Source organism: Salvelinus namaycush, chromosome 25 (assembly GCF_016432855.1).
Source record: "Salvelinus namaycush isolate Seneca chromosome 25, SaNama_1.0, whole genome shotgun sequence".
NCBI lineage: Eukaryota > Metazoa > Chordata > Actinopteri > Salmoniformes > Salmonidae > Salvelinus > Salvelinus namaycush.
This window is the reverse complement of record NC_052331.1, coordinates 36415053-36436467: the sequence shown is the minus strand read 5'-3', so window position 1 is coordinate 36436467 and position 21415 is coordinate 36415053. Positions and strand designations below refer to the sequence as shown.

The 21415-nt window shown below is 44.6% G+C and overlaps 1 protein-coding gene across 1 annotated transcript in view; it reads left to right on the top strand.

Moving 5' to 3' along the window:
- The window catches only part of LOC120019924 (collagen alpha-1(XI) chain-like), a 198359-nt gene that overhangs the window by 148132 nt on the left and 28812 nt on the right, over nt 1-21415 (top strand). The window lies entirely within an intron of this gene.

The following is a 21415-nucleotide window of genomic DNA, read 5'->3' as shown; positions in this document are numbered from 1 at the left end:
TTAGTCAAGAGCATTTAATTAATCCAGCATCAGTGCTGCAGTGATCAGGACAGTAATATTACCTGTCCTGTAGTCAGAGCATTCCTTAACACGCTCAGTGCTGCAGTGTGATTCAGGACAGTATATTACCTGTCCTGTAGTCCAGAGAGCATTTCATACACAGCTCAGTGCTGCAGTGATCAGGACAGTAATATTACCTGTCCTGTAGTCAGAGAGCATTTCATTCACAGCTCAGTGCTGCAGTGAATCAGGACAGTAATATACCTGTCCTGTAGTCAGAGAGCATTTCATTACACAGCTCAGTGCTGCAGGTGATCAGGACAGGTAATATTATCTGTCCTGTATTCAGAGAGCATTTCATTCCACAGCTCAGTGCTGCCAGGTGATCAGGACAGTAATATTACTGTCCTGTAGTCAGAGAGCATTTCATTACACGACTCAGTGCTGCAGGTGATCAGGACAGTAATATTACCCTGTCCTGTTAGTCAGAAGCATTTCATTACACAGCTCAGTGCCTGCAGGTGATCAGGAGACAGTATATTACCTGTCCTGTAGTCAAGAGCATTTCATTACACAGCTCAGTGCTGCTAGGCATGATCATCGAGACAAGTAATATTATCTGTCCGTAGTCAGAGAGCATTTCATTACACAGCTCAGTGCTGCAGGTGATCGGACAGTAATATTATACCTGTCTGTAGGTCAGGACATTTCATACACAGCTCAGTGCTGCAGGTGATCAGGACAGTAATATTACCTGTCCTGTAGTTCAGAGAGCATTTCATTACACAGCTCAGTGCTGCAGGTGATCAGGACACGTAATATTACCTGTCCTGTAGTCAGAGAGCATTTCATTACACAGCTCAGTGCTGCAGGTGATCAGGACAGTATATTACTGTCCTGTAGTCAGAGAGCATTTTCATTACACAGCTCAGTGCTGCAGGTGATCAGGGACAGTAATATTACCTGTCCTGTAGTCAGAGAGCATTTCATTACACAGCTCAGTGCTGCAGGGTGATCAGGACAGTAATATTCCTGTCCTGTAGTCAGAGAGCATTTCATTACACACTCAGTGCTGCAGGTGATCAGGACAGTAATATTACCTGTCCTGTAGTCAAGAGCATTTCATTACACAGCTCAGTGCTGCAGGTGATCGGACAGTATATTATCTGTCCTGTTAGGAAAGGCATTTCATTACACGCTCTTGCTGCAGGTGATCAGACAGTAATATACCTGTCCTGTAGTCAGAGAGCATTTCATTACACAGCTCAGTGCTGCAGGTGATCAGGACATTAATATTACTGTCCTGTAGTCAAGAGCATTTCATTACACAGCTCAGTGCTGCAGGTGATCAGGACAGTAATATTACCTTGTCCTGTAGTCAAAGAGCATTTCATTACACAGCTCAGTGCTGGCTAAACAGGACAGTAATATTACCTGTCCTGTAGTCAGAGAGCATTTCATTACACAGCTCAGTGCTGCAGGTGATCAGGACAGTAATATTACCTGTCCTGTAGTCAGAGAGCATTTCATTACACAGCTCAGTGCTGCAGGTGATCAGGACAGTAATATTATCTGTCCTGTAGTCAGAGAGCATTTCATTACACAGCTCATGTGCTGCAGGTGATCAGGACAGTAATATTACCTGTCCGTAGTCAGAGAGCATTTCATTACACAGCTCAGTGCTGCAGGTGATCAGGACAGTAATATTATCTGTCCTGTAGTCAGAGAGCATTTCATTACACAGCTCAGTGCTGCAGGTGATCAGGACAGTAATATTACCTGTCCTGTAGTCAGAGAGCATTTCATTACACAGCTCAGTGCTGCAGGTGATCAGGACAGTAATATTACCTGTCTGTAGTCAGAGAGCATTTCATTACACAGCTCAGTGCTGCAGGTGATCAGGCAGTAATATTATCTGTCCTGTAGTCAGAGAGCATTTCATTACACAGCTCAGTGCTGCAGTGATCAGGACAGTAATATTACTGTCCTGTAGTCAGAGAGCATTTCATTACACAGCTCAGTGCTGCAGGTGATCAGGACAGTAATATTACCTGTCCTGTAGTCAGAGAGCATTTCATTCCACAGCTCAGTGCTGCAGGTGATCAGGACAGTAATATTATCTGTCCTGTAGTCAGAGAGCTTTCATTACACACTCAGTGCTGCAGGTGATCAGGACAGTAATATTACCTGTCCTGTAGTCAGAGAGCATTTCATTACCAGCTCAGTGCTGCAGGTGATCAGACAGTAATATTACCTGTCCTGTAGTCAGAGAGCATTTCATTAACAGCTCAGTGCGCAGGTGACAGGACAGTAATATTACCTGTCCTGTAGTCAGAGAGCATTTCATTACACAGCTCAGTGCTGCAGTGATCAGGACAGTAATATTACCTGTCCTGTAGTCAGAGAGCATTTCATTACACAGATCAGTGCTGCAGGTGATCAGACAGTAATATTACCTGTCCTGTAGTCAGAGAGCATTTCATTACACAGCTCAGTGCTGCAGGTGATCAGACAGTAATATTACCTGTCTGTAGTCAGAGAGCATTTCATTCCACACTCAGTGCTGCAGGTGATCAGGACAGTAATATTATCTGTCCTTTAGTCAGAGAGCATTTCATTACACAGCTCAGTGCTGCAGGTGATCAGGACAGTAATATTACCTGTCCGTAGTCGAGAGAGCATTTCATTCACAGCTCAGTGCTGCAGGTGATCAGGACAGTAATATATCTGTCCTGTAGTCAGCAAGAGCATAATATACCTGTCTGTAGTCAGAGAGCATTTCATTACACAGCTCAGTGCTGCAGGTGATCAGGACAGTATATTATCTGTCCGTTAGTCAGAGAGCATTTCATTACACAGCTCAGTGCTGCAGGTGATCAGGAAAGTAATATTACTGTCCTTGTCAGAGAGCATTTCATTACACAGCTCAGTGCTGCAGGTGATCAGGACAGTATATTTACCGTTCCGTAGTCAGAGAGCATTTCATTACACAGCTCAGTGCTGCAGTGATAAGGACAGTAATATTACCTGTCCTGTAGTCAGAGAGCATTTTCATTAACAGTCAGGCTCAGCTAGCAGGTGATCAGGACAGTAATATTATCGTCTGCTAGTCGAGAGCATTTCTTACACACCTCAGTGCTGCAGGTGATCAGGACAGTAATATTACCTGTCCTGTAGTCGAGAGAGCATTTCATTACACAGCTCAGTGCTGCAGGTGATCAGGACAGTAATATTATCTGTCCTGTAGTCAGAGAGCATTTCATTACACAGCTCAGTGCTGCAGGTGATCAGGACAGTAATATTATCTGTCCTGTAGTCAGAGAGCATTTCATTCCACAGCTCAGTGCTGCAGGTGATCAGGACAGTAATATTACCTGTCCTGTAGTCAGAGAGCATTTCATTACACAGCTCAGTGCTGCAGGTGATCAGGACAGTAATATTACCTGTTCCGTAGTCATCAGAGAGCATTTCATTACCACAGCTCAGGATGCTGAAAAGGTTGTCAAAAAGAAAGCACCCAAGCAGTGACTGCTGATGATGCGCCACCTAGACCAATTGAATACACCATCAACATATTTGATCCATTGATTTGCCACTCAAGTCATGCCCGTTCCACTTTCACACAGACCTCTGTGCAAGTTCGGCATAAATTAATCTATAGAATCTGTAGACCATTAAGAAACTGCATGCTCTGTCCTCACAACGGTGTATGTACGGGCAGGACCATACAAAGGTCATTGCAAGACTCAAGTAACTTCTCATTGGAAACATGCTCGGCGCAGGTGCTAAGTGCCAATGGGTGATCAGGGACAGTAATATTACCTGTCCTGTAGTTCGAGAGGCATAGTTTGTTCCGTTTCATCCGGCTCTAGTGCTGGCTAGGGTGATTCAGACAGTAAATATATCTGTCATATTATTAGACTATCTATGCTAGGGTGCCTTCATAACCAATTTACTACAGTCTATATTGTTCCGCCCCCTATATATCTTATGCAGGTATGTAAGGGAACGAACCTTTGTTCTGAGATGTAGTGGGGGGGGGTCAAAGTATTCCACTACTGGTAATAATGGTTTTCGTATTGTACGGTACCAATGGTGTGAAAGCACCTAGGTGGCCGTTAGTGGGTCGGAATACGCGGTCAAAACTGGTGGGGGCTAAAAAAAAATGACCTGACCTACTGAGACACCTGTGTCTGTCCCGATAGGCCAGGTTGGCACTCCGCCAGCCTAAATATGAATCCACATCTATTATATTCAAATTATCAAGCTTGACGTAAGGCCTGCAGCTGTGACTTCGGTTGGAGTCGTTTATCTTCTTCAATAGCCACATAAATGCCCCAAGGACCAACACTACCTTGTCTTGTATGAGATTAACACACAGAGACTCAGCACGACGTATAGAGTGAGACGAACAACGAAGGACATATAGAAACTTAGAACGAACACAGACTACAGAGAGAGACTTACAACAAGACTATTAGAGAGACCTACCACAAGACTATGAGAAATAGCTAGCACAAGACGTTACAGAGAGACTACAACAAGAACCTAAGCAACCAAGATGCTACAACAGGGACTATATAGAGACTACAACAATTACTATAGGAGAACTACAAACAGACTATAGATAGACTACATACAAGACTACCAGACAGACCTACAACAAGACTATAATAGAGACTGCTACAACAAACCTATAGAGAAACTACAACAATACTATAGAAGAGACTACAAACAAGACTATATATAGACTGATAGCACCAATACTATTAGGAGAGACTACAAACAAGACTATATAGAGCAAGACTAATAACAAGACTATAGATAGACTACAAACAAAGACACAAGAGAGATCCTACAGCGACAAGACTACAGAGAGACTGACAACTAAGGACTACATACAGACTATAGATGAGACTTAGCAAACAAGACTACAATAGAGACTACAACAAACTATATAGATACATACATAAACAACAATACTATATAGAAACTAACAACAATACTATAGGAGTATGACTTACAACAATGTACTTACATAAGAACTACAACAATGACTACCGATAGACTTCAACTAGAGACTAACAACAAAGACTACTATAGACTATTAACAAGACTGATAGGACTATCCTACAAAGTAACACCAAGAACATACAGATGATACTTACAAGAACAATATCTAATCAGATAAGACCTGAGGGCAGAACAATACATAACATACAATACTATAGATAGACTACAACAAGCTAATCAGAGAGACTACAACAAGGGGACTATAGTAGTAATACGTACGAACAGTAGACTACATACAAGACTATATAATCATACTACAACCAATAGCTACAGAGAGAGCTAGCAACGACTAGCAACACAATAACTACAATCAAGAAACACGAACAGAGCTACAACACAGACTATAGATAGACCTACAACCATACTACGAGTAGAGGACTAACAACAATACTAACAACACAGACTACAACAAGACTACAACAAGACTACAACAAGACTATAGATAGACTACAACAAGACTACAGATAGACTACAACAAGACTACAACAAGACTACAGAGAGACAACAACAAGACTATAGAGAGACTACAACAATACGAAAACAAGACTACAGAGAGACTACAACAATACTACAACAAGACTATAGAAAGACTACAACAAGACTACAGAGAGACTACAACAATAACTACATACAGCTAAGAACGACTAACAACAACATATCTATAGACTACACAGAGACTATATAGAGAAGTACATACAACAGATACTATACACGACAAGACTAATGAGAGACTAAACACGAGCGACGACTCTCGTTGTATGTATCATACGAGCACACACAATTTTGTCAGTTGCCAACTAGACGTAGAAGATCTTCAACTACACAGGTACAGGACGATATCTATCTTTATATGCTATTTCTGACTTTCAACATACTGATCGTCACATGCCTGCTATGAAAGCTGTATTGTTCATATGGTATTTTGTATGACTGACGGGCGTTGTCCATCAGACGATATTCGCATAGGCGTAGTGCATTTCACCTGTCGTCGACCTTGTGCTAAATTCCGACACAGTGGCTGGATACAAGAAGTCTAAATGCTTTGAGTCTAGAATCATGAGATGATTACTACATTGTAGTCTTTACGCATCGTAAGCCTAAATATTTTATATTTACCGCTAGAGGAGCACGGTAGACTAGGTGTGCTAAAAAAGATAATGGCACACCAATGGATCCAGAGAAGATAGATAAATTATACCCACAAACAAATTGACTGAATTCGAGCACCTACAACAAACTAACAATAGCACCGCAACGTTTGCCTTGAAGCCCCACGCGCTGACGCACACCATTCAATGCACCTTGCCTACCCCCCGACTCTACTACGAGACTACAACAAGACTATAAACAGATGAATACCAGACTACAACAGCTACAGAATAGCATACACAACTATAGAACTACAAATACAGAGACTAACAACAAGACTAGAGCAGAGACACAACAAAGAACACAAGAAACAAAGGACTAACACAATACGAAACAAGATGCTACAGAGAGACTACCAACATACTACAACAAGGATCTAATAGAATACACACAACAAGGACTAGAACCAAACAATACTACAACAGACTTAGTGCACAACAAGACTACGAAGACTAACAACAAGACTACAGAGAGACTACAACAAGACTACAGAGAGACTACAACAAGACTACAACAAGACTATAGAAAGACTACAACAAGACTACAGAGAGACTACAACAGTACTACACAAGACTATAGACAAAGACTACAACAACTATAGAGAGACTCGTACAACAAGACTATAGAGAGAGACTACAACAAGACTACAACACGACTATAGAGAGACTACGACAAATCAGTAAACAGACTAACAGAGTAGACTACAAAAGACTATAGAACGATGACTACAACAACACACTGAAGCACAACAGACTACAGAAACTACAACACAGACTACAACAGACTACATGACGAGAGTCGCTCTACAAGCCAAATAAGAGAGACTACAACAAGACTACAGAGAGACTACAACAAGACTACAACAAGACTACAACAAGACTACAACAAGACTACAACAAGACTACAACAAGACTATAGAGAGACTACAACAAGACTACAACAAGACTACAACAAGACTACAACAAGACTATAGAGAGACTACAACAAGACTATAGAGAGACTACAACAAGACTATAGAGAGACTACAACAAGACTAGAGAGAGACTACAACAAGACTACAACAAGACTATAGAGAGACTACAACAAGACTATTGGAGAACTACAACAAGACTACACACAAAGACTATAGAGAGACTACAACAAGACTATAGAGAGACTACAACAAGACTATAGAGAGACTACAACAAGACTATAGAGAGACTACAACAAGACTACAACAAGACTATAGAGAGACTACAACAAGACTATAGAGAGACTACAACAAGACTAGAGAGAGACTACAACAAGACTATAGAGAGACTACAACAAGACTACAACAAGACTATAGAGAGACTACAACAAGACTACAACAAGACTACAGCGAGACTAGAGAGAGACTACAGCGAGACTAGAGAGAGACTACAACAAGACTAGAGAGAGACTTACAACAAGACTAGAGAGAGACTACAGCGAGACTAGAGAGAGACTACAACAAGACTAGAGAGAGACTACAACAAGACTAGAGAAAGACTACAGCGAGACTAGAGAGAGACTACAACAAGACTAGAGAAAGACTACAACAAGACTAGAGAGAGACTACAACAAGACATAAGGAGGAGAGACTACAACAGACTAAATAGGGATGAGGACTACATAAAAACAAGACTACAACAAGACTAGAGAGAGACTACAGCGAGACTAGAGAGAGACTACAACAAGACTAGAGCAAGACTACAACAAGACTCGAGAGAGACTACAGTGAGACTACATCGAGACTACAGCAAGCCTACAACAAGACTATAGAAAGACTACAACAAGACTAGAGAGAGACTACATCGAGACTAGAGAGAGACTACAGCAAGACTTCAGTGAGACTACAGTGAGACTCCAGTGAGACTACAGCGAGACTATAGAAAGACTACAACAAGACTATACAAAGACTAAAACAAGACTACAACAAGACTAGAGAGAGACTACAACAAGACTAGAGAGAGACTACATCGAGACTAGAGAGAGACTACAGCAAGACTACAGTGAGACTCCAGTGAGACTACAACAAGACTATAGAAAGACTACAACAAGACTATACAAAGACTAAAACAAGACTACAACAAGACTACAACAAAACTACAGCGAGACTCCAGCGAGACTACAGCGAGACTATAGAAAGACTACAACAAGACTACAAAAAGACTATACAAAGACTAAAACAAGTCTACAGCGAGACTACAACAAGACTATAGCGAGAACATATGGTTAGGATGTTTAAGCAAAGAAAGATCAGCCCCTGAACATCTTTAAGAGACCTGTAGATACAGATTTGTCCCTGACTTTCAAAGCTGTGTCCACTGAGAAGAGAGTTGTAATAGTTAGCTAAAGTCTTACTGTTAGAGACACACCACACTAACAACACAACACACCTACACACACTACTGTGTTCCCCCTAGACTACACACCACACTAACAACACATGTCCACTGAGAAGAGAGTTGTAATAGTTAGCTAAAGTCTTACTGTTCCCTTGAAACAGCAACCGTCTCTCAAACCTCTACATGATGTCTCAGTCCTGCAGTAAGCCTCTACACTAGTCTCACAAGCCAAACTCCACAGTCGTCCATGTACTGGGCTGTTATTCTGGCCAAGCAAAACTATCATATCTCAAATTACACCCTATTTCCCTTCCCTTTTATAGTGCATTACTACCCAAAGGCTTCTGGTCAAAAGTAGTGCACTACATAGCTAATAGGGTGCCGTTTAGGGCGTACCCTACTTCAACTCAGATCTCCTCAGGTCAGGTCAGATCCAAAACACAGAATTCTGCCTATTCCCGCCCCCTAAAGGCAACCCAACGCAACCCCTCAGCCTCCACCTACTCAGGTCCTCCGCTCTCTCTTCTCTCCTCATCTTCTGTCTCTCAATCAGTCTCGCATTCTCTTTCCTTTCCCGCTCTCTGCATTTCTTTCTCTCTCCTCTGTTACGCGTGTCTCACCTCTCTCGTCGGCTCCACATACTGTCCCTTTCACCCCATCAATCGGTCCTCTCTCTCTTCTCAGGTTACCATTTACTTTCGTTTGCTCGTCTGGATGTCTGAATTGCAAGGCAAACATTTTATCTCTAGAGCGCCTTTACTCTCAATCCTTTTTTCGGGTACGCGGGGCGGTATCCGTTTCCTCTCCCCATCGTCCTCGGATCTTTCTCTTTCTCTCCTCTCTAAAAAAGGGGGGGGGGGGGGGGGAGCTCTCTTCTTTCTCAAGGAAAAAGCGTCCTATCATCGTCAATCTCCCGAAACACATTCACCAATGTAAACTGCCTTTCTTCCGGCCCGAGAAGCTAGGCTTATGCATGTAATTGTCGTCTAGATTTGGGATAGAAGTCACAACTCTAAAGTTCTTCTAAAACTGTTAAAAATCATTGCCTGAGTAAGTATCACCGCTAACTGACTATGCAGGTCAGAACCGCCCTAGGAGCAAACTCTCGCATTATCGCCCCGTCGCTCAAAAATTCACAGGCCTTAACCACTGTTTCCCTCCAATGGCTTTCATGTTTATTATGAGCAAGTCCTCACCCAGATTGCAGTTGCCTGATCAGGGCTTGCATTCCATCACTAGATGTCACATCGTCTTCGATAGGAAAGACTTTCAGCGAGGCTGGTCTTTGGAAAAATGACGCTAGAAGGTTGTAGTTTTTCTAAGGTGCTGCCCATTTTTGGCTCGTCAGGGTTTCAATTGCGCTTAAACCAAGGGTGAACAAAAGGGGTTATAAAATCTTTTGTTGATTTTATCTCCAGTATTGAACAAAATTCTATTCTCTCTCGTCTCTTAAATGTACTTCTGTTTATTTAACTTATTAGGGTACCTCTGAGGGTTTTGATTAAAAGCATTGTTTGACCTCATTTCGTTTTGGATAAGTGTTTCATATTGGACATTGCATGCTACAGGTTTGGGCTTCAGTTTGTCATGCCACCGTACTTGAAAAAGACATTGAAAAGTCCAGCACGGAGTTCCTCGAGCTCCTATATCTGACATTGCAAAGCGCCAGTCTAAGAACAACAAGTCCTCATTCAGTTTTTTTGATTGATAGTTAGCCTCCAGCTAGTCAATAACTTGTACTGATTTCCAGCCAGCTCTATCCTTGACCTCTAATGCACCTCTGCCTTGTCGCAGGTATGGATTGTGGTCGGCACCCAGAGGGCCATCAGCTATACATCTTGGCCAGAGAGGGACAGACGAGGATCCAGAAGAGATGTCGCCTGGGCTAATCCTGGGAAACCCTATCGGACTGCAGGTATGACTACACATCATACACACTGCATACACTACCACTCGTGATGTAACTACACACTGCACACTGCACGATACCTCACGGTTTTGGAGTGCCAACAGAAGAAGATCTTCAAAGTGAAGGCATTTATTGATATTGCTACTTTCTGACTTGTTCCGACTGTCATACACGCACCACAAAACAGCGTCGGGCATCAGGCATCGCCATCGTTGGCTTCAGTTAATCTCTCCTCTATAATTCTCACAATATATAGTTTACAGCAAAACAGAAAACGTTGATGCATTGTATTAATGGTATGTACTACACTGTCAAAATTAGTCTAAAAAAAACATCTCTTTAATTGGTTGCAAGTAGAATAAGGTTACGTTTATTTTTCTAATTGAAAATAATAGGTATATCATTTTGCTTGAAAACCAAAATATATGATTCAATGCCAACGGGTTGTTGTAAATTTTTAATTCGTTTATAACGCAAAGCGGCTACGTTGTATTCATTGACACGTTTGCAACCTTATTTCTTTTCCAACATTCAATACCGTATATTCCGAGTGGCCTCCCAGGCGGTCTAAGGCACTCCATCAGTCAGTGCAGAGGCGTCACTAAAAGTATCACAGACCCTGCGATTTGATCCAGGCTGTATCACATAGGTGACTCGGGCTTCCGTGATTTCGAGTCTACCCCATAGTGGCGGCGTAACGCACAGCCTTTTTTGAAGATCTTACTTGGCCCGTGATCCCGTTAATGGTTTGGGCTCGGGTCGTAGGATTAGTCACCAGATGGTTCAATTGATAAAGAATAACTATGTGTTATTCGTTGAAAACGTGACTAGATGCCTAGCTCTTCCTTGATAAAAAGTATATCAATCCAAATAGGTTAATAGCATAACATTAAGTATAATACTTTTAAAAATAATTACTCTCGACTAAAGAACATAAATCCTGATGTTCGATGTATATACAGTACAACCCAAGTTGGCATGTTGTTGCAGGTAGACAACATTGTATCCATATTATCAATGGTGCTACCTTAATGGGACAGGGTGGTAGTCTACTATGTATACAGGAGCTATTGAGCGGTGTAACTAACTTTCCTCGGCCTTGAATGACTATCGAGTAACGCGTAGTGGAGTTCTAAAACTTTAACTAAAACGAATATTTTACATCACAACAAACATTAACCTGGCATGACCTTCCGAGTAGCTACACGAACCACGAAAGTTTGAAATTTGACCCAGAGCTGACCACCCATTACGACTTAGCACGAACAACAAAAAGGATGGGCAGGGCGGTGGGGCTTTCGACCCACGCCGTCCAGGAGACTGGAGCCTAATGCCAGCCCTTAAGACCCTACGTGGCTCAAAAATAACAAACTGAACCCACCGCACCTCCGAAAAAGTCCCTGCCTCTCACCTCTGTATGATAGGCCTGCCCCTACCGCTACATTTCTCCCGCACACTTGTCGGGAGCAATGTAGAATGTCATCCGACATAACAAAGTCAATTTAGAACATATTCTCGATTCTATACAACAACAAAAAAATCACATTGATCTGTCAAATTCAATATTTAATTCCCGCTCTGAAACACTTTAGAATAGAATCGAAGAACCTACCGGTTACGATTCGAATAGAAGCCTACATTCCACAACTCCCAATACTTTGTCTCATCTGTTCCCTATCCGGCTGCTCTGCTAATGACTAGTCAATAGCCGAGAGATGCTAAAAGACGAACCACACAACCACTACAGGCTACCATTATTTCTTGCTAGGACTAATGCAGGAAAGCTACACAGATTTGGAGGAGCACGTCTGTGATACGCCATATTGCAGAGTCCAACAGAGAATTATGTTGTGTAGGCGAAATAGGTCTCGACCATCAAAAAAAAAAAAATCGCCCGCTATGACAGTCCACTTTCTAATGCTGTCATTTTAGTTTTCTGTCGTATGTTTTGGTGCCTTATTCTGATATAGTTCACTCTCGAATGTGTATAAGTCAGATGTTCTGCTCCATTTTTTCTGTTTCACTGCTCTCCAACCATCGACTTATTATTGTTTTGCTTCTGGGCAATTGTCTGGCTAGTACTGTGGAAGACCAACATTTATCAGTAGCATACACTGTTTACGTAACCTCTCCTTTGGTGGTTAGGGGGGGCGGTAAGTATTCTACATTCCTCCAGCATTGGTTTTCCAGGCATTCCTGTCCTGTGGACTAATGTTAACGTAGGGGGAGTCTCGCATTGGGGTGTTCCTCCAAGCATCGGGATCTTGCCTTGGACTAAAACAGAAAGTCTTAGCGCCTGCCGAATGTAGGGGCAGAGGCTCCTATTGCTGGTCTTCGTCTACTCAGAGTCATTCTGTCTGTGTACTAATGTTTACTGGGAGAAGTCGTCCATTGGGTTTCCAGAGCATGCGCCTCCTGAGTTAGTTGACTAAGGCTAGGATGATATACTTGGACTATATGATTGGTAGATTTGGATAGAAGACACTCTAAAAGGTTCTAGGGAGAGTCACAACATGTATTTGAATAATGTTTCCATCATGTACGTGTTAGAGGTATATCTACCAGTCTGGCACTGTATGTGGAGCTAATGGACAAGTGTGTTTACGGCTCGAAACGGGGGGCCAAGTGGTCTCACCTTGGGTTTCCCTCCACGTCACTTCTGGGGAGCCGACGGTGAGAACACTCATCGTTACGTCCCCAAAGGGGAGAGTCTCCATTGGTTTCCAGGCATTCTGCCTGTGGACTAATGTTACTGAAAGAGTCTCCATTGGTTCTCAAAAATTCACCTTCCGAGTTATTCTGCCGTATTTACTAAATGTTACTACTGGGAGAGTCTCCATTGGTTTCCCGCAAGGCAGCTCTGCCTTGGTTTGGACCTCAATTTACTAATGGTTTGTCGGGAGACGGTCTCCATATGTGTTTACTTCAGTCATTGTCTGCCCGTGGTCAAAGGACATAGAATGTCTACCTTCCTCCCGAGGGGAGAAGTCTCGCAGATTCCTGGGTTTTCCGTCATTCTGCCTGTGGACTAGATGTATACATGAGGGTGCTGGAGGAGCTCCTATCTCGGTTACTCCAGATATTGCAGCAACAGATCTTTCGAAAGTCCCTTTCTTGCTCGGTTTTGTGACTGGAAGAATGAGCTGAATTGTAGTCATTTGTTCTCTGCGATAAGAGTCTCCATAGTATGCGGGTTCCAGCTCCAGTCATGCTATTTTTGGAACTAGCATGTTACTGTACGGAGTAGGTTCAATAGGAGCGTCGCTTCCCATTTGTTTCTCCCCATCATTCTGGGTGCAAAGCTGGCGTGGATCTTTGTTAAATGTTTACTTGTCGGGGGTGCAGAGTCTCGAGTCATTTTGACATTTTCACATATCTATTCACTCTCGTCCTCGTCTTAGTCTAATGTGATAGTAACTTGTTATATAGTTTAACTTATCTAGGGTACCGGTTAGGGATGTTTCGTCTTCATTTGGTTTCTTTCGTTTGAACGGGGCATTCTGCTTGTTTTCCTGTTGGCGCCTGAGATGTTACATAAGTTTATACTGGTAAGGGCCAAGTCTCCATATGGTTTTCCGTTCGTGGATTGCATTCTCGTATCCTGCACTTTTGAAGAAGAGGAAACCTGGTGGATTAATTGAATGCATTGACTGCTGCATGTGGTAACTAAGTTGCCTGTGCGCAGCTAGAGGACAGAATGTCTCAGTTCATTATGGTGTTCTATACAAGATAGCATGACTTTTACTTCGAACAAAAGGCCCACTGTTGGTTGTAACTAGAGATGTGTACTACACTGGGGAGCGTACGTCCATCTGGGTTTCCCAGTCATTCCTGTCTGTGGCTATTTTGTGTAGTTGGGGACGCAACTCCTCCATTAGAGGATGTGTTACCGAGTCATATCATTTCTCGAACAGCGGTATGATGAGGACTAATGGTCTACTGGTGATAAGTTCCTCATCCTATTGGTTTCCTCAGTCCATTCTGCTGTGGACCTAATGTTACTTTTCTGGGGAAGCAGTTTCTCCATTGGTTCTCCATCATTCTGCCTGTGTGTGGTACTGACATACGTTACTGGAGAGTCCCCGCTCATTGTTTCCGCTTCATTCTGCCTGGCTGCTACTAGTATGTTGAACTAAATGGGAGTGAGTCTTCTCATCTCGGTTTACCTAGGCATTCTGCTGTGTGGTATCTGAATGTTGTATGCTGCGGGGCGTGGTGAGAGTCTCTCCATCTTTTGGTTTAGCCGTAGAATCAATTCTGCCCTGTGAGTACAGGTATCGTGTCTTACTTCAGGGAGAGCTCGTACATACGCCACTTTGGTTTTCCTGAAATGCTTGACCATACGTACTGCCGCGTGGAGCGTACATGTGTTATTCTAGGAGATATCATCCGAATGTTGGTTTACCAATTCATGCTCTGTAATCCGTGTGTACGATAGATGTTAGTACCGTAGCGTAGGATGTACTTCCTTTCATTGGAATTTCCAGTCTCATAATATCTTAGGTACACTGTGGACTTAATGTTACAGGAATAGGCCGCTCAGTCCGCCCTTGGGGAACTTGTCCATCAGTTCTGCTACCAATGTGTGAATCTGTCAATGTTCGGATGCTAATATCTTCCTTGAAACTTGTGATGGACGAGATTCTCCATTGGTTTAACCCCTACTCAGTCTGAAATTTTCGTAGTGTGTACTTTAATTGTATTAAACATGGCCCAAAGAGTCTGACGCAATTGATGGCTTTCCCAGGCATACTCTGAGTTAAGACTGTAGGCCACTGTGACTAATTAGATCTACTGGTAGAGTCTCCATTTGTTTTCCAGGCATTCTTGCTCCTGTGGAACAGGAAACCAAATAAATGTTGACTGGGATGGGCAGAGAGGTACTGCGTGGCGATTCAGGACATACTTCCTGGTGTTATCCAGTCACTTCTGTCTTGTGACTAATGTCCAGTTATGACAGTACTGTGGGAGGCCTAAGATCCAGTCTCCGACTTCTTTGGATATGCCACAGTCATCATTCTGGTCTGGTGGCCTAGATGTTACACTGGGAAGACCCGTCTCACGGTGCATTGGTTTCCAGTGCGCGTAATCTGCCCTGTGGACTAATGTTACTGGGAGAGTCTCCATTGGTTTCCAGTCATTCTGCCTGTGGACTAATGTTACTGGGAGAGTCTCCATTGGTTTCCAGTCATTCTGCCTGTGGACTAATGTTACTGGGAGAGTCTCCATTGGTTTCTACCGCATGTCTGGCCTGTGGACTAAATGTTCTACTACTCTACCTTCACCACCTTGTGGCAAACGAGTTCTCCTCCCATTAATATGGCTTTTTTCGTCCATCGGTATGTCAGTATCTGCCTGCTGGACTATAAGCTAAATGTTACTCACATTAATTTTCAGTCTCCTGGGAGATGTCTCCAATTTGGTTTTCCTTTCCATAGGTCATTTTTGCGCCTTGTGGCACTTCTTGTATACCATATGCTATTACTGGGAGAGTTATATCTACTGCATTTGCTTGGTTTTCTCTTACTGGTTCATTCTCAAGCACTGCGCTGACTTATTTGTTAATTGTTTGCACTGTCTGGAAGGTCCTTCCCATTGGTATATTGTGTTCTTTGACGCAGCACGATTTGTTCAGTATCTGAGCCCTTTAACCTCGGTCTTCTGACTGTCCTGGGTGGTAGACGGGTAGCGGTAAATTGTTTCACTATGTCCGGGAAGAAAACAGCGACGAGTCTCCCATGCTGGTTTCCATATCTGGCCTGTGGACTAATTTTTACTTAGGGGAAGTCTCCTTGGTTCCTACTCATTCTGTCTGTGTACTAATTTTATTTACTAGGCTGGGGAGAGTCTGCCATTGGTTTCCAATCATTCTGGTCTTACTGTATCCTTAGCCTGGCTGTCCCTTACTGTATCCAACTCTTCTAGTCTGGCTGGTCCCTTACTGTATCCAACTCTTCTAGCCTGGCTGGTCCCTTACTGTATCCACTCTTCTAGCCTGGCTGGCCCTTACTGTATCCAACTCTTCTAGTCTGGCTGGTCCTTACTGTATCCAACTCTTCTAGTCTGGCTGGTCCCTTACTGTATCCAACTCTTCTAGTCTGGCTGGTCCCTTACTGTATCCAACTCTTCTAGTCTGGCTGGTCCTTACTGTATCCAACTCTTCTAGCCTGGCTGGTCCCTTACTGTATCCAACTCTTCTAGCCTGGCTGGTCCCTTACTGTATCCACTCTTCTAGTCTGGCTGGTCCTTACTGTATCCAACTCTTCTAGCTCTGGCTGGTCCCTTACTGTATCCAACTCTTCTCGTCTGGCTGGTCCCTTACTGTATCCAACTCTTCTAGCCTGGCTGGTCCCTTATTGTATCCAACTCTTCTAGTCTGGCTGGTCCCTTACTGTATCCAACTCTTCTAGTCTGGCTGGTCCCTTACTGTATCCAACTCTTCTAGTCTGGCTGGTCCCTTATTGTATCCAACTCTTCTAGCCTGGCTGGTCCCTTACTGTATCCAACTCTTCTAGCCTGGCTGGTCCTTACTGTATCCAACTCTTCTAGTCTGGCTGGTCCCTTATTGTATCCAACTCTTCTAGCCTGGCTGGCCCTTACTGTATCCAACTCTTCTAGCCTGGCTGGTCCTTACTGTATCCAACTCTTCTAGCCAGGCTGGTCCTTACTGTATCCAACTCTTCTAGCCTGGCTGGTCCCTTACTGTATCCAACTCTTCTAGCCTGGCTGGTCCCTTACTGTATCCAACTCTTCTAGCCTGGCTGGTCCCTTACTGTATCCAACTCTTCTAGCTTGGCTGGTCCTTACTGTATCCAACTCTTCTAGCCTGGCTGGTCCTTACTGTATCCAACTCTTCTAGCTTGGCTGGTCCCTTACTGTATCCAACTCTTCTAGCCTGGCTGGTCCCTTACTGTATCCAACTCTTCTAGCCTGGCTGGTCCCTTACTGTATCCAACTCTTCTAGCCTGGCTGGTCCCTTACTGTATCCAACTCTTCTAGTCTGGCTGGTCCCTTACTGTATCCAACTCTTCTAGTCTGGCTGGTCCCTTACTGTATCCAACTCTTCTAGTCTGGCTGGTCCCTTACTGTATCCAACTCTTCTAGTCTGGCTGGTCCCTTATTGTATCCAACTCTTCTAGCCTGGCTGGTCCCTTACTGTATCCAACTCTTCTAGCCTGGCTGGTCCTTACTGTATCCAACTCTTCTAGTCTGGCTGGTCCCTTATTGTATCCAACTCTTCTAGCCTGGCTGGTCCCTTACTGTATCCAACTCTTCTAGCCTGGCTGGTCCTTACTGTATCCAACTCTTCTAGTCTGGCTGGTCCCTTACTGTATCCAACTCTTCTAGCCAGGCTGGTCCTTACTGTATCCAACTCTTCTAGCCTGGCTGGTCCCTTACTGTATCCAACTCTTCTAGCCTGGCTGGTCCCTTACTGTATCCAACTCTTCTAGCCTGGCTGGTCCCTTACTGTATCCAACTCTTCTAGCTTGGCTGGTCCTTACTGTATCCAACTCTTCTAGCCTGGCTGGTCCTTACTGTATCCAACTCTTCTAGCTTGGCTGGTCCCTTACTGTATCCAACTCTTCTAGCCTGGCTGGTCCCTTACTGTATCCAACTCTTCTAGCCTGGCTGGTCCCTTACTGTATCCAACTCTTCTAGCCTGGCTGGTCCCTTACTGTATCCAACTCTTCTAGTCTGGCTGGTCCCTTACTGTATCCAACTCTTCTAGCCTGGCTGGTCCCTTACTGTATCCAACTCTTCTAGCCTGGCTGGTCCTTACTGTATCCAACTCTTCTAGTCTGGCTGGTCCTTACTGTATCCAACTCTTCTAGCCTGGCTGGTCCCTTACTGTATCCAACTCTTCTAGCCTGGCTGGTCCCTTACTGTATCCAACTCTTCTAGCCTGGCTGGTCCTTATTGTATCCAACTCTTCTAGTCTGGCTGGTCCCTTACTGTATCCAACTCTTCTAGCCTGGCTGGTCCCTTACTGTATCCAACTCTTCTAGTCTGGCTGGTCCCTTACTGTATCCAACTCTTCTAGTCTGGCTGGTCCCTTATTGTATCCAACTCTTCTAGCCTGGCTGGTCCCTTACTGTATCCAACTCTTCTAGCCTGGCTGGTCCTTACTGTATCCAACTCTTCTAGTCTGGCTGGTCCCTTACTGTATCCAACTCTTCTAGTCTGGCTGGTCCCTTACTGTATCCAACTCTTCTAGCCTGGCTGGTCCCTTACTGTATCCAACTCTTCTAGTCTGGCTGGTCCCTTACTGTATCCAACTCTTCTAGCCTGGCTGGTCCCTTACTGTATCCAACTCTTCTAGTCTGGCTGGTCCCTTACTGTATCCAACTCTTCTAGCCTGGCTGGTCCCTTACTGTATCCAACTCTTCTAGCCTGGCTGGTCCCTTACTGTATCCAACTCTTCTAGTCTGGCTGGTCCCTTACTGTATCCAACTCTTCTAGCCAGGCTGGTCCTTACTGTATCCAACTCTTCTAGCCTGGCTGGTCCCTTACTGTATCCAACTCTTCTAGTCTGGCTGGTCCTTACTGTATCCAACTCTTCTAGCCTGGCTGGTCCTTACTGTATCCAACTCTTCTAGTCTGGCTGGTCCCTTACTGGGGTTTCCTCCATAGGAAATACTTGGGCCGGCAGCTTGGTCAATCCATATTTTCGAATTGATCATTGCCCAGCAGAGCATTTGGTTATGATCATTGATTATCCCTTCCCCTCTCAGAAAGATAATAAATTAGGATCAATATCATAGATTACAGCTGTGCTTCCATCCAACCCCAGTCCCATTAAATTCATATCAGAGCGTTGATCATTGATTGTTGGCTATGCTGTGGTTTGTGGTTGTGTAGTGCTGTCATGTTTAATCAGTACAGAACACTAGTCCCTGATAGGACTCTCTGGCTTGTCACCCAAATGACACCCATGTTCCCTATTCAGGGCATTAATTTTGACCAGAGCCATAGGGGACCCTTTCTCCTCCTCTACTCAGCGTCCGTCACAGCATATCGACACGGCTGTCTGCTCCTCTATCTGTTTACAGTGTCAGAACGAAACAGATAGGGACAGGTAGTGACAGGTAGGGAGGGAACAGACAGGGACAGATAGTGACAGGGACAGATAGTGACAGGTAGGGAGGGAACAGACAGGGACAGATAGTGACAGGGACAGATAGTGACAGGTAGGGAGGGAACAGACAGGGACAGATAGTGACAGGGACAGATAGTGACAGGTAGGGAGGGAACAGACAGGGACAGATAGTGACAGGGACAGATAGTGACAGGTAGGGAGGGAACAGACAGGGACAGATAGTGACAGGTAGGGAGAAACAGACAGGGACAGATAGTGACAGGTAGAGAGGGAACAGACAGGGACAGATAGTGACAGGGACAGATAGTGACAGGTAGGGAGGGAACAGACAGGGACAGATAGTGACAGGTAGGGAGGGAACAGACAGGGACAGATAGTGACAGGTAGGGAGGGAACAGGGACAGATAGAGACAGGTAGGGAGGGAACAGACATGGACAGATAGTGACAGGGACAGATAGTGACAGGTAGGGAGGGAACAGACAGGGACAGATAGTGACAGGGACAGATAGTGACAGGTAGGGAGGGAACAGACAGGGACAGATAGTGACAGGGACAGATAGTGACAGGTAGGGAGGGAGCAGACAGGGACAGATAGTGACAGGTAGGGAGGGAACAGACAGGGACAGATAGTGACAGGTAGGGAGGGAACAGACAGGGACAGATAGTGACAGGTAGGGAGGGAACAGGGACAGACAGGGACAGATAGTGACAGGTAGGGAGGGAACAGACAGGGACAGATAGTGACAGGGACAGATAGTGACAGGTAGGGAGGGAACAGACAGGGACAGATAGTGACAGGGACAGATAGTGACAGGTAGGGAGGGAACAGACAGGGACAGATAGTGACAGGGACAGATAGTGACAGGTAGGGAGGGACAGACAGGGACAGATAGTGACAGGTAGAGAGGGAACAGACAGGGACAGATAGTGACAGGTAGGGAGGGACATACAGGGACAGATAGTGACAGGTAGGGAGGGAACAGACAGGGACAGATAGTGACAGGTAGGGAGGGAACAGGGACAGACAGGGACAGATAGTGACAGGTAGGGAGGGAACAGACAGGGACAGATAGTGACCGTTATAGAGGGAACAGACAGGGACAGATAGTGACAGGGACAGATAGTGACAGGTAGGGAGGGAACAGGGACAGACAGGGACAGATAGTGACAGGTAGGGAGGGAACAGGGACATATAGTGACAGGTAGGGAGGGAACAGACAGGGACAGATAGTGACAGGTAGGGAGGGAACAGACAGGGACAGATAGTGACAGGTAGGGAGGGAACAGACAGGGACAGATAGTGACAGGTAGGGAGGGAACAGACAGGGACAGATAGTGACAGGTATAGAGGGAACAGACAGGGACAGATAGTGACAGGTAGGGAGGGAACAGACAGGGACAGATAGTGACAGGTAGGGAGGGAACAGGGACATATAGTGACAGGTAGGGAGGGAACAGACAGGGACAGATAGTGACAGGGACAGATAGTGACAGGTAGGGAGGGAACAGACAGGGACAGATAGTGACAGGTAGGGAGGGAACAGACAGGGACAGATAGTGACAGGGACAGATAGTGACAGATAGTGACAGGGACAGATAGTGACAGATAGTGACAGGTAGGGAGGGAACAGACAGGGACAGATAGTGACAGGTAGGGAGGGAACAGACAGGGACAGATAGTGACAGGTAGAGAGGGAACAGACAGGGACAGATAGTGACAGGTAGGGAGGGACATACAGGGACAGATAGTGACAGGTAGGGAGGGAACAGACAGGGACAGATAGTGACAGGTAGGGAGGGAACAGACAGGGACAGATAGTGACAGGTAGGGAGGGAAC